General features: G+C 37.5%; 1 protein-coding gene across 2 annotated transcripts in view; it reads right to left on the reverse strand.

Moving 5' to 3' along the window:
- The window catches only part of ZNF438 (zinc finger protein 438), a 192,616-nt gene that overhangs the window by 102,403 nt on the left and 77,643 nt on the right, over nt 1-12,570 (reverse strand). The gene's annotated exons all lie outside the window — the stretch shown is intronic.

Here is a 12,570-nt window from a genome sequence, read left to right on the forward strand (position 1 = left end):
CCCAAGCCTAAAGCCTCCGCCCCAGGCTTTAGGCTTCGGAAGGGGTTCCCTCCTGACACATCTCCGATCGCAGGCTCGGCCCCTTCCCAAACCTAAAGCCTCCGCCCCAGGCTTTAGGCTAGGGAAGGGGAACCCCCACCCCTGCCCCTCCGATGGCTGGCTGGGAGTGACCTGGGTGCCGAGGAGGTTCCCAGGACCCAGGTATGTATGCAAATTAACTTCCATCTTTGTTGGGTTAATTTGCATACTCACTCTGATTGGCTGTGGGCGTAGCGGAGGTATGGTCAATTTACATGTTTCTCTATTATTAGGTAAGATAGTTCTTGTCTCCTCAGACTTCTTTGTTTCTGTTTACTTTATCTTTGCATTCAAATTGGAGGCATTCCCAAGTATCTGGTGATCCTTGGCTGACTATCTCTACTTTAGTGTAAATTAGTAGTATAGCAAGTTGGCAGCTCTGTCTGTGGGGTTGAGCTTATTGAAGGTGAGCTTCACTGAAGAGCAACTGAAGAGTAAGCTGGCTTTCTCTGTGGGGGAACCACTATAGGGCCTTTCTTCGGGACCATTTAGTTTCTCTCTGGAATTTAGAAGTTTGGCTCCTGGTGCTCTAAGAACAGAGCTGCCTTAAAGTAAGTCATTTTACTTAATCTCAACCTCTAGTGTTTATGTGTCCCTGAGCCTAGAGATCCCCTGTAGTTTCAACATTTCCAGAGAATAAAACTGCCATCTTTGGGGCCTTGGGAAGGTAGTTATCTGGGTGGGATGAGATAAGGAATTGAGTGAGTGTCCAACTGGTCCTTTTATAGACTTGCAGTTGATCATTTGTTTCTAGCCCTATGCCTTACTTCCTTCTTCAGCCTACTCTGATAGTTCTAATCACAGAACCTCCTACTGCTCCTCCTTGGCATTGTTTTTCTCCTCTGTAGGTTTTTACCTTTCTCTGTTCTACTAAGTCACAGGATCATACATATATTTTCTGTGTTTATATTTATGAATTAGAGTTACTGATGTCACATACTTTTTATCAAAGAAAGAGTTGGAATTTTAATTTCCTATTTCCTTTGTTTTGGATGGATTTTTTAATAGAAGAAGGCAGAAAGTTTTCTATTTGCCACCTTAAAATCAGAAGGTAGCCTCTAAATTATTTCACATACCACTTGTAATAGTTTGAATCTACTAGTTTTGGTCTGCTGAGCACACATTCCATCTCCCTTCTTCTAATTCCTCTGGAGAAAGCTTCCCTCACTCCATGAGACCCAGTGGGGCTTTCAGTCACTGGGCCAGGCCCCACTATTGCAGCACTGGGAAAAAATGCTTTATTTAGGCTGGCCCACCAGAGTACCCCATTCCCTGGGATCCCATGGTTATTACATGTGGTGTCAAAGACAGTCTATCACTTCTTCTCTGGGACAGAGAGCTGGATATTTGGCCCAGCAAATTCTCTTCCTGTTGGGATTTCTAAACTAGGAGGATGACAGTCTCAAGGTGCTGGTGGTCACCTTGCTGATCATATGCCTGTTTGAAGAATGCTGAGTAAAGAAAACACAGAGCTGAAGAAGTCCAGATGAAATCACTTGAGCTCCTGGTTGCAACCATGCCTGAAGCCAGATGCACCTCTGGAAGCCAAAGCTATATGAACAATTAAGTTCCTTTTATTTTCATAAGCTATGTGAGCTGGCTTTCTTTCACTTTCAACTGAAGGAGTCCTGATGAATTAATCATTTAATCAAAATGTTACATATTACTAATACTTGAACTACTAAATACCACTTCTTTGCCAAAAATTAAATAGCCTAACTTATTTTATTAAAATAAAAATCACAAATCATAAGTAACATACACATATATGTCCCTTTCACCGTTCAGGCAAGATACTTTAATTTTATTTGAATGTTCTCATGTTTTCAGGATAACAGAATCTTTGAGAATGAGACATACAGGTTTGGTCCATAGACATATCATGTTCAGCTTTCACAATGTTTGTTTTAAACATGAATCAGTCATTAATTAGTATATTTTAACTAGTTACTCATATAATTTGTTGTTAACTTACTTTACAGATCCAGAATTCTGGGTTCTCTTGACAACTGTAAGATCTGGCAGCTTTAGTCCTACCTTCCATGTGTCAATAATCAGGTAGAGTGGAGTAGAAGCGGCCATTATTAGATGGGAGGCCGTGTTTTCAGTTTTCACAGCCCTGTCCCTGGCTGTTGATTTTCTTTAAATTCAATTAAGAAGAAAGTTAAATGTTAATTAACTGCCATCTGTGTTAAACTTGGAAATAACAAGTTGATAAGATGGCATGTTTCAGTATAAGTGGGAAAAAAGGTGTTAGTTTCCTAGGGTTTTCGTAACAAAGTACCATATACTGGGTAGTTTTAAACAACAGAAATTTATTCCCTCACTGTTCTAGAAGCTAGAAGTCTGAAATCACAGTCTTGATAGGGCCATGCTCCCTCTGAGGCCTCTAGGGGATGATCCTTCCTGCCTTTACCAGCTTCTGGTAAGCCTAGGTCTTCTTTGGTTTGTGTCAGCATAGCGCCAATCTCTGCCTCCATCTTCTCCTGGCTGTCTTCCTCTGTGCCCAAATTCTTCTTATAAGGCTCGCAATCATCAACTCCCACACATCTAAGTACATTTAAAAATGTTACCTTCTCTTTTTTTCCACAACCACACTTTAATTCAAGGTGTTATCTTTCATTCATAAGCAGTGGACAAATCATTTATTTTGGCACACATCAATTTGGTCATGTCACTTGCCTCTGAGGTCTTCTCATTGCTTGAGGAACAGAGGCCCAACTCCTCAGCAAGTCATTCATGGCTCTCCTAAATTTGGTCCACCCTTCTAATTCAGTAGTTCTCAACCACTTCAGGAGCTTTAAAAGAAAACAGACTTAGCCTGGCTGGTGTGGGTCAGCGGTTTAACGTCAACCTATGAACCAGGAGGTCACAGCTGATTCCTGATCAGGGCACATGCCCGGGTTGTGGGCTCAGCCCCCAAAAGGGGGCATACAGGAGGCAGCTGATCGATTCTCTCTCATTATTGATGTTTCTATCTCTCTTTCTCTCTCCCTTCCTCTCTGAAATCAATAAAATTATATTTAAAAAAAAGAAAGAAAACAGACTTAGGTCTCATGCCTCAGAAGTTCTATTTATTAGTTCCGGGGAATAAACTAGGGACTTACATTTTTATGAATATCTCTGGATAACTTTTGTTCATTGCTGGGATTGAACCACTGGTGCAATTTTCCCACCTATTATTTCACCAACATGAACTAATAAAGACTTCTGTTCCAGCCAGTACTACTGTTTTGTTTGTTTTATCTCTAGTCCTCTATTCATGCTGATAATCCAACATGGAATATAATTTCATCTCCTAACTATTTAAATCTTCACTATTCCTCTAAGACTAACTGAAATCCCACCACTACCTTTACAATATGGTGGATCACAATGATATTGCCATTCTGATAATCACAGGATCATTTGTTATCCTCAGGAAGTAATTTGTTGCAATTAATAACATACGGTTTGAATTGTGAGTGTTTCTTTCATACTTCACTCCGTTTTTTAAGCTCTTGGAGGAAATGCAAACTTTTCACAATACTTTGGGTTTTCATTTCTAGCCCCTGGCATCTACAATGGTATTAAGCATAAAGCAGACATTCACTCCTATGCTCAAAGCTTTTAATGACTGAACAAATTAAATTTTCTAGTTTATGAAGTGTTTTTCTTAAAACCTGACAACATAAAACTGTCAACCTCCAAGGATGTTTATGCATACACACTGACATGTTTTTCATGGTATCACTATGCCCATGTCGAAATGAAGAAATTATAATCATTTGCCCACAAAAACTAATGTAATGTCATATACAAGGCTGATACCTGTAAACATGTTTTTCCTATTAATAGAAGCATTTTCTGCTTATACAGTGTGGGCAAAAGTAGGTTTACAGTTGCTCATATGGAAGAATATATAAGAATAAATAATAATCCAAAAATAGCCTGTGTTTCACATACTCACAACTGTTAATCTATGTTTGCCTTCCCATAAGTTTATAGAACAACAGAAAGGGGGGCATGGTAAAACAGTTCCTAATATGTCAATTACCTGACTTAAAAGTGACCCACCCAAGTGATAGGACAGCCAAAGCCCTGTTTTTGGTCCTAATCTACTGCGGGGAGGGTCAGAAGAGCAAGTGTCTGCCTTGCCCTCAATTTAGAAGATACAGAGTATCAGCAACCTAAATGTCTCTTATGCAAATATTGAAAAGCATAAAGCTATTGGCGTGAGAATATGAAATATGTTGAGCCACTATCAGAGCCATAGCTCAAGCCCCCTGCTGTTCAAGCTGCCCAGAAAGTAGCTGTTTGGCCTCCAGGGTGTGGGAGATGTGTTTCCATATCCAAAGCCAGAATTTCTCTACAAAACAGTGTTATATATGGTGGCTATTGTAGATAAATCAATACTAGTACTTATGAGTTAAACAGTCTTGGGAGGAGTGGCTGAGAACCTAACCACTATTTATCACTTGTTTTGGTAGAAAAATGCTTTCTGCATTCCAAACAACAGAATTAGACATGAACTTTTGGAATACAGCTTATTTCTATTTTTAATTAATATTCTGCCTACTTATATATCAACTGCCAAGACAGTTTTTAAAATTAAACTGTAGTTTTGTCTATTTCTCCTTTCTTTGCTGTTGGTTTTTGTTTTAAGTATTTAGAAGTTCTATTGTTGGGCTCATAGACATTTAGGATTATATCTTTTTAATGAATTGATTTTTTTGTCCATATTTATTTTAATGTTATAAAATAAGAACCGTTTAATCCATGATATCAATTTATTTAATATATTTATGCTTGATATCCATTTCACAGGCACTGGCAAGTGTCATAAAGTCGTGTTTTCCTTTGTCCATTTTAAAATTGGACTGCCTTCTTTTTATTGAGTTATAAAAGTTCTTTATATATTCTTAATACAAATATCTTATCAGATATATGATTTGCATATATTTTCTCCCTGCATTGGTTTGATAGTCATTCTTTCAATGATATCTTTGAAGCATAGAATCTATTGATTTTGATGAAGTCCCATTTATCCACCTTTTTTTCTATTAATGCTTGTGCTTTTGGTGTCGCATAAAATATCTCCCAATATTGCTAGTAATATTCCTTGTTCTAGAGCCTATTTTGTTGAATATTAATATAGCCATTCCAGTGTTCTTAATGATTAGTGTTTTCATGGTATATCTTTTTAAATCCTTGTTCTTTTAATCTATGTTCATATTTGAAAAGTATTTCTTGAGATAGTATGCAGTTGTAGGTCTTGCTTTTTTTATCTAGCCTCATAATTTCTGCCATTAAAGTATTTACATTTAATGTAATTGTTTATAAGGTTGAATGTGAATTAATCATCTTATTTTCTATTTATCCCAATCTGTTCAATGTTTCATTTCCCAATATTTCTTGCTTTTTCTGGGACTGAATTTTTTTTAAGTATTTCAATGTATTTCCACTATTGGCTTATTAGATATGCCCATTTCTTTTTATAGTTTTAGTGATTGCTTGGTGCTTAAAATATAGCCTTTTAACTTATCACACTCTAACTTCTAATACTATCATGCCATTTCACATATAATGAAAGAATTTTACAATGGAATACATCTATTTCTTCCTTCCTATTTTTTGTGCTATTGTCATCATAAACTAACTACAGTAAGATTGTCATATTGGAGAAGCTAGGTGTAAGTACTCTGGTTGACAGTCCCAGCTAAGATTAGCTTTTGAGTGATCCTTATTAAAATACCAGAAATGTGAGTAAAGCTGTCCTGGACCCTTCAAACCAGTTCATTCTCCAGCTGAATATCAACAACTAAACTCAGCTGATGCTACATGGGCTAGAGTAATCACTCACTATAAGCCTGCCCTTTTTATTGATGCACAAATTATGACTTATAATAAAATTTTTTTGTTTTAAGTTTTTAGGTAATTTGTTAACAAAGTATAGAAATATAACAGATTCTGTTACATGGAAGTAGGATCTATACTAACAAGAGGTAATATGCTAATTAGACCGGACATCTTCCGGATGTCCTTCCAGACAAAGCCATGGTGGCAGGGGCCGAGGCAGAGACGGTTAGGGGTGATCAGGCTGGCAGGGGAGAGCAGTTAGGGGGCGATCAGGCTGGCAGGGGAGAGCTGTTAGGGGGTGATCAGGCTGGCAGGGGAGAGCTGTCAGGGGGTGATCAGGCTGGCAGGGGTGAGCAGTTAGGGAGCGATCAGGCCAGCAGGGGAGAGCAGTTAGGGGGTGATCAGGTTGGCAGGTAGAGACAGTTAGGGGCAATCAGGCAGGCAGGGAAGCAGTTAGGTGCATCAGGCTGGCAGGCAGAGGCGGTTAGGGGCGCTCAGGCAGGCAGACAGATGAGCGGTTAGGAGCCTGTGGTCCCAGATTGTGAGAGGGATGTCCAACTGCCAGTTTAGGCCTGATATGGGATCGGGCCTAAACCGGCAGTTGGACATCCCCCAAGGGATTCCGTATTGGAGAGGGTGCAGGCTGGGCTGAGGGGACCCTCCCCCCTGTGCACGAATTTCATGCACCACGCCTCTAGTTTTATAATAAAAATCTTAAAACATGTGACACTGGCTTTGGGAGCAGCTGGTAAGCAGAAGCTGCAAGATCCTCAGGAAGACTTGAAGGACATAAGTAAAAATGTTAACAGATGGAGAAATGACAACCCCTCTTAAACAGTGGTGGAAAGTTTGCAACACCATTCCCTGAATAACATAGAAAAGAAGAAATATGCCCAATACAATAGTAGGTTTGGCTAAGGAGATTTCTAGACAGAAGATTGAAAGTATTAGTCTCCTTTAGTTATATAAGGTGTGCATAGAGAAAGATGAGCTAACAAAAGAACTGTTTCATGTTCAAGCAGAATTTAGAGAAAATATAAAGAAGCCAGGGCTTACCCTTTTCAAAAAGAAAATAGTTTCTTATCTCCATTTTCTCCAGATAGAAAAGTAAGAAGTACTAGTAGCTTCAGAATAAACATCAAGTAAAGCATGGTTTCAGGATTAAAATCTTTAGTCTATAAAAGTGTGGTGAGACTGAAATATGACTTAAAGATGTATCTAGCTCAGTTCTTAGAATCTTAACAGTGTGCCTCTTAGACTCTTCTTGATAAAACACCTCTAGGAATCTTAAGAGCATGCCTTTTGGACTCCTTCAAATAAAAAAGCTTTTAAGAATCTTATGGGTGTTGTCTTATAATACCTTTCCTGTCAGTTTGAACTAGCAAAAGAAGCCTGTCTCAAAAACAAAATTGACTGTGGCTTCTGTCTAATGGGGTGGTTGTATTTTGACCATGTTCTACTGTCTTTAGAGCCTGACACAGGAATCTGACAGTTTTTAAAGGATTTTTGTTAGATTGGACTGAAAGGAGCAGAGAATGAAAGGCTTTTGAACTTTCAAACTTCAGGAGGCAAGGCTGGAAAGGATACCCAGTTGTAAACATAAATCATTTTTATAGAAAAAGAAGGATGACTCAGAATTGATAGGATGAAACCAGGAGCCATAAATAATCACTTCCTGGGAGTAAGTTTGTCCCTTACAGAGGAACTGACAACATCAGGATTTCAAAATTACTATGGACCAGTGAAAGCTACATGCCTCCGGTTCCACATTTTTTAATGAAAGTGTTTATTGCAGTTCTTCTGTACCCGACTCTTCAATATTTATTTAGTAAATAACTTGTCTCTTGAGAGGAAGTACACTTGTGGAGCTTCCTGCATATCTGGATTTGATCTAAATGACAAGCCCCTGTACCTTAAGCTTGAGATTAAAGCCATAGTGGGATGAGAATTTTGTGATTCTCCAAAGGAGTTAAGTATATTTTGAATATAGGAGGAATGTAAATCATTTGTGACCAGAGGGTGGACTATGGTAGATTAAGATGGTCACAAATTCTCTTATACCTCTTTCATTAATAGGTCATGCCTATGCCCCCTCTTATTGAAACTGGGAGGGCTCTGGGGCTGCTCTGAAGTGATGGGATGCCAGTTTACAGTTTTAGGCCATAAGACACTGGCACCTTCCACTTGCCATCTCTTGGAAAATTCTCTCTAGGAGCCCCATACCACAGTATTAGAAGTCTGAGTACCATGAGATTACCATGCTAGAAAGGTCATGTGAACCCAATCTTCCACCTCTGTATAGGAACCATATACTATACATAACCCCGGGCATGTGCCCTGACCAGGAATTGAACCTGCAACCTCTTGGTGCATGGGATGATGCTCATCCAACTGAGCCACACTGACCAGGACTCATATTTTTTTTTAAATGGAAGAGTGTCTGACACCAGTATATTTACTACAGCATTACAACAGCTATAAACTAAAAGCAATTTAAGTATACACTAATAGGAAAATAGCAAAGAAGGGTACAGAGAAAAGAAACTTTATTTTTTTATTCTATATATTCTATACTTGGCATATGAAATCAATTGTTAAAATCTTTGCAATAGGCATGTAACACTTGTGAAAATTTACAATAAAAAATACACTATTACGAGCTAATATTTATGACCATGTTCTACTGTCTTTAGAGCCTGAATAATCCCTTTGTCTAAGCACTGGAGAACAGCTAAAATTATTTCTCAGGAAGAATCATAATCCACCAGCATATATTTTTTTCAGTCTACTTCTATTCACAGGTGGTAGATAGTCTATTCAAATACATTTCCTCCTCAGTCTCCCCAACTTTCATAAGAGGATGCCAATCCTACTCTCAACCTAGCTGACAATTAAAGCAAAAGACTCCACATCTAACTGTATCTGACAGTAACCACACTCCAGGTACTTGTCACGGAGTAAAATGCTAATCTTATTGTTACTCAGTTTTCACCAAAAGCTTCTGCAGAACTGCTGCAGGCATTATTTAGTCCAGCCATTCATTATTCTAAATGTCTGGATTAAGACATAACAACACTAAACAGCATTCTTTGGTTTTGTCCTCTTATTGTTCTCGCTATTCACCCAGGAGAACTGTGTTTAATAAAGTAGCCTTTGATTTTAAGCCACTAGTCTGTGTTGAAGAAAAGTTTAAGAACATGTCTGGAGAATAGTCTCCAATTATTTACTATAAGGATGCTGTTGAGATAGTTGAGTATATTGCAGTATGCCTAAAATGATATATTTTTCTATGAATTACAATTATTACGCTTCCACTAAAATCCTGACAAATTTTGATCTTGTGAAAACTAGAAAACACATCTCATCTTATGAGAGGTCTCTTTAAAGAGCTAACAGCAAAATGTGTCATCCACCTCAAGCAAATACAAGAGCTTTTATTAAATGCATTATGTGTCTGACCCTTAGTCCATTTGTTTCATTTTTATCATCCCTCTTTTGTTTACATTATTGAGGTACAATTTACATATCATAGGATTTACCTGTTATAAGTGTACAAATCAATTATGTTTTAGTGAATTTACCGTGTAATCATCACTACAATCTAATTTTAGAACATTCTCATCACGCTCTAATATTCTCTTGAGTCTATATGCAGTCAATCACTGCTCCCATGCCCGAACCTCCTCTGATTTGTTCTATCTAGATATATCATACAACTGGGATCGTATCATTTTTAATCTTTTGAATTTGGCTTCTTTCACTTATCATATTCTTGAGGTTCATCCATATTACAAAATATATCCGTATTTTCCTTTTTGTTTCTCCAATTGCTGAATAGTATTCCAATGCATAGACAGATCACATTTTGTTTGTCCACTTACCAGTACCGGTATATGGACATTTGGATTATTTCTAATTTTTATCTATTATGAATAAAGTTACTATGAACTATCATGTACAAGTCTTTGTGTGGATATATATTTTCATTTCTCTTGGGTAGATTCTGAGAGGTGAAATTTCTGGGTTAATTTTGTGTGTCAACGTGGCTAAACACAGTGTCCAGATATTTAGTCAAACATTATTCTGGGGGAGTATTTTTCTATGAGACATACATTTAAATTGGTAAACTTTGAGGAAAGCAGATTGCCCTCCAGCAGGCCTCATCCAAGTAGCTGGAGGCCTGAATAGAACAAAAGGCTAACCTCTCTGAGCAAAAAGGAATTCCTCAGAAGAGTGACTTTAGACTTCATCTGCAATGTCAACTCTTACTGGTTTTCCAGCAGACTGGCTTTGCACTCAAACTACAGATCTTTCCTGAGACCCAGACTTCTGGCCTCTCCTGCCAGATTTTGGACCTGCCAACCTCCACAATCATGTGAGCCAATTCCTTAAAATAATCTCTTCCTATAGATATATCCTAATGGTTCTGTTGCTCTGGAGAACCTGACTAATATATATGGTAAGCTGGTTTAATTTTAAAAGAAATGGCATACCTGTTCTCCAAGGTAGGTATACCATTTTGCATTCTCACCAACAATATATGAGAGTCCCTGCTTTTCCACATCCTAGACACCAGATATTATCTGTATGTTTGACTACAGGCATCTTGGTGTGTAAGAAATAATACTTCACTTTATTTTTTTATGTGTATATGTCTAATAACTAAAGCTGTTGAGCATATTTTCAAATGCTTATTCATCATTCATATATCTTTTTAAATGAAATGCCTATTCAGTTATCTACACTAATAAAAGAGAAAGATGCAAATTGACCGTACCTTCGCAACACCCACCAGCCAATCAGGAGTGAGTATGCAAATTAACCCAACAAAGATGGTGGTTTAATTTGCATACGCAGGTGCCGAGAGGCCGGGGACTGAGCGGGATGCTTGCATCATTGCCATGGTGACGATGCAAGCGTCCCGCCCTGCCCCAGCTGCTGCTCAGGGCTTCTGGGCAGCGTGGGCAGGCGGGGCCAGAGCAGAAAGGCGGTGCCAGCAGCCAGGGAAAGGAAGGCCCATTCTTGCATGAATCTTCATGCATCAGGCTTCTAGTTTTTTATAATTGGGTCATTTGTCTTCTTATTATTGAGCTGTTGGAGGTCTTAACATGTTCTGGATACAGTCCTTTATCAGATATGAATTGCAAATATTTTCTCTGTGGCTTGTCTTTTCAGTTTCTTAACAGTGTCTTTAAGAAGCGCAAAAGTTTTTAATTTTAATGAAGTAAAATTTATCAATTTTTTGCTCTTATGTCTCATGTTTTTGGTGTTATATCTAACAACTCTTTGCCTAATCCAAGGTCATGAAATTTCTTCTATGCCTCCCTTTACATGTTTTATAATTTTAACTCTTACATTTAGGTCCATAATTAATTTTGAATTAATTTTTGTGCATGGTTTTTATGAGAAAGTTCATTTTTTAAATATCAGTATTCAATTTTCCCAGAATCATTAGTTTAAAAGATAATCCTTTCTTTATTGAAGTCTTAGTAGCTTTGTCAAAAATCAATGGACCAAAAATGTAAGGGTTTATTTCTGGACTCTCCACTCTATTAATCTATATGCTTATCCTTATGCCAATGCTACATCATCTTGGTTACTGTCACTTTCTATTGAGTTTTAAAAACGAGAAGTAACAAGGTGCTCCAACTTGGTTATTTTATTCATTTATTTAAACTTTATGTCATATTATGTGTACTAATGAATATCATCTTAAATTCTTTCTGAGATAAGACAGATATAAATAAATCTAAAATAAACTATATTTTAAAGGTTTTTTAACAATAACATATTTCTCTTAAGATTTGAAAGTGGCAATCACTAATGTATTCCCCTAGGAATAATTAAGCAATTAAGTCTCCCCCCTCCCTACACCCACATCAACAAACATTTATGAATGCCTACTAGATACCAGGCATGGTGTAAAGTTAGGTGCTGAAGATACAAAAACAAATGAGACACAGTTCTTCACTTAGCATATAAATGGAAAATGATGGCATAATATATTATTAGTGACAGTAGAAATATGTACCATAATAGCAAGAGCAAGGGATATTAGATTTATCTAATCAGATTTACCTAACTTAACGTAATAAACTTTTTTTTCTGAAAGAAAAAGAAAAGGTTTAAAAAATCTTTCCCCATAAAGTAAGTTTCAAAACACCAGAGATTTTAAGAAATGTTAATAGACTATGATTTAACTAATTCATGACTAAATATTATTTTTTCCTATTGAAGAGCAATGTCATGGTTAGGCCAGCCAGGTGTAGATCACTTAAGAACTTGGACACAAAATGTTGTGAGGGAATTAACTATTTAACAGCAAAAAACATTGAACAATATCAACAGAAATTATGCAAGTAACATTATTGACATGCACATAATTACACATATACTGAGTGGCCAGATTATTATGATCTCTGAACGCATAATAATCTGGCCACTCAGTGTATATCCTATATAATAAAAGGCTAATATGCAAATTGTCCCCTCGACCAGGAGTTCGACCAGCAGGCAGGCCGGCCAACCACCCATGTCTCCTCCCCCTGGCCAGGCTGGCCGGACCCCACCCATGCATGAATTCATGTACCAGGCCTCATATATATATATATATATATATATATATATATATATATATATATATACACACACACA

This window comes from Plecotus auritus, assembly GCF_963455305.1.
Source record: "Plecotus auritus genome assembly, chromosome: 1".
Taxonomy (NCBI): Eukaryota; Metazoa; Chordata; class Mammalia; order Chiroptera; family Vespertilionidae; genus Plecotus; species Plecotus auritus.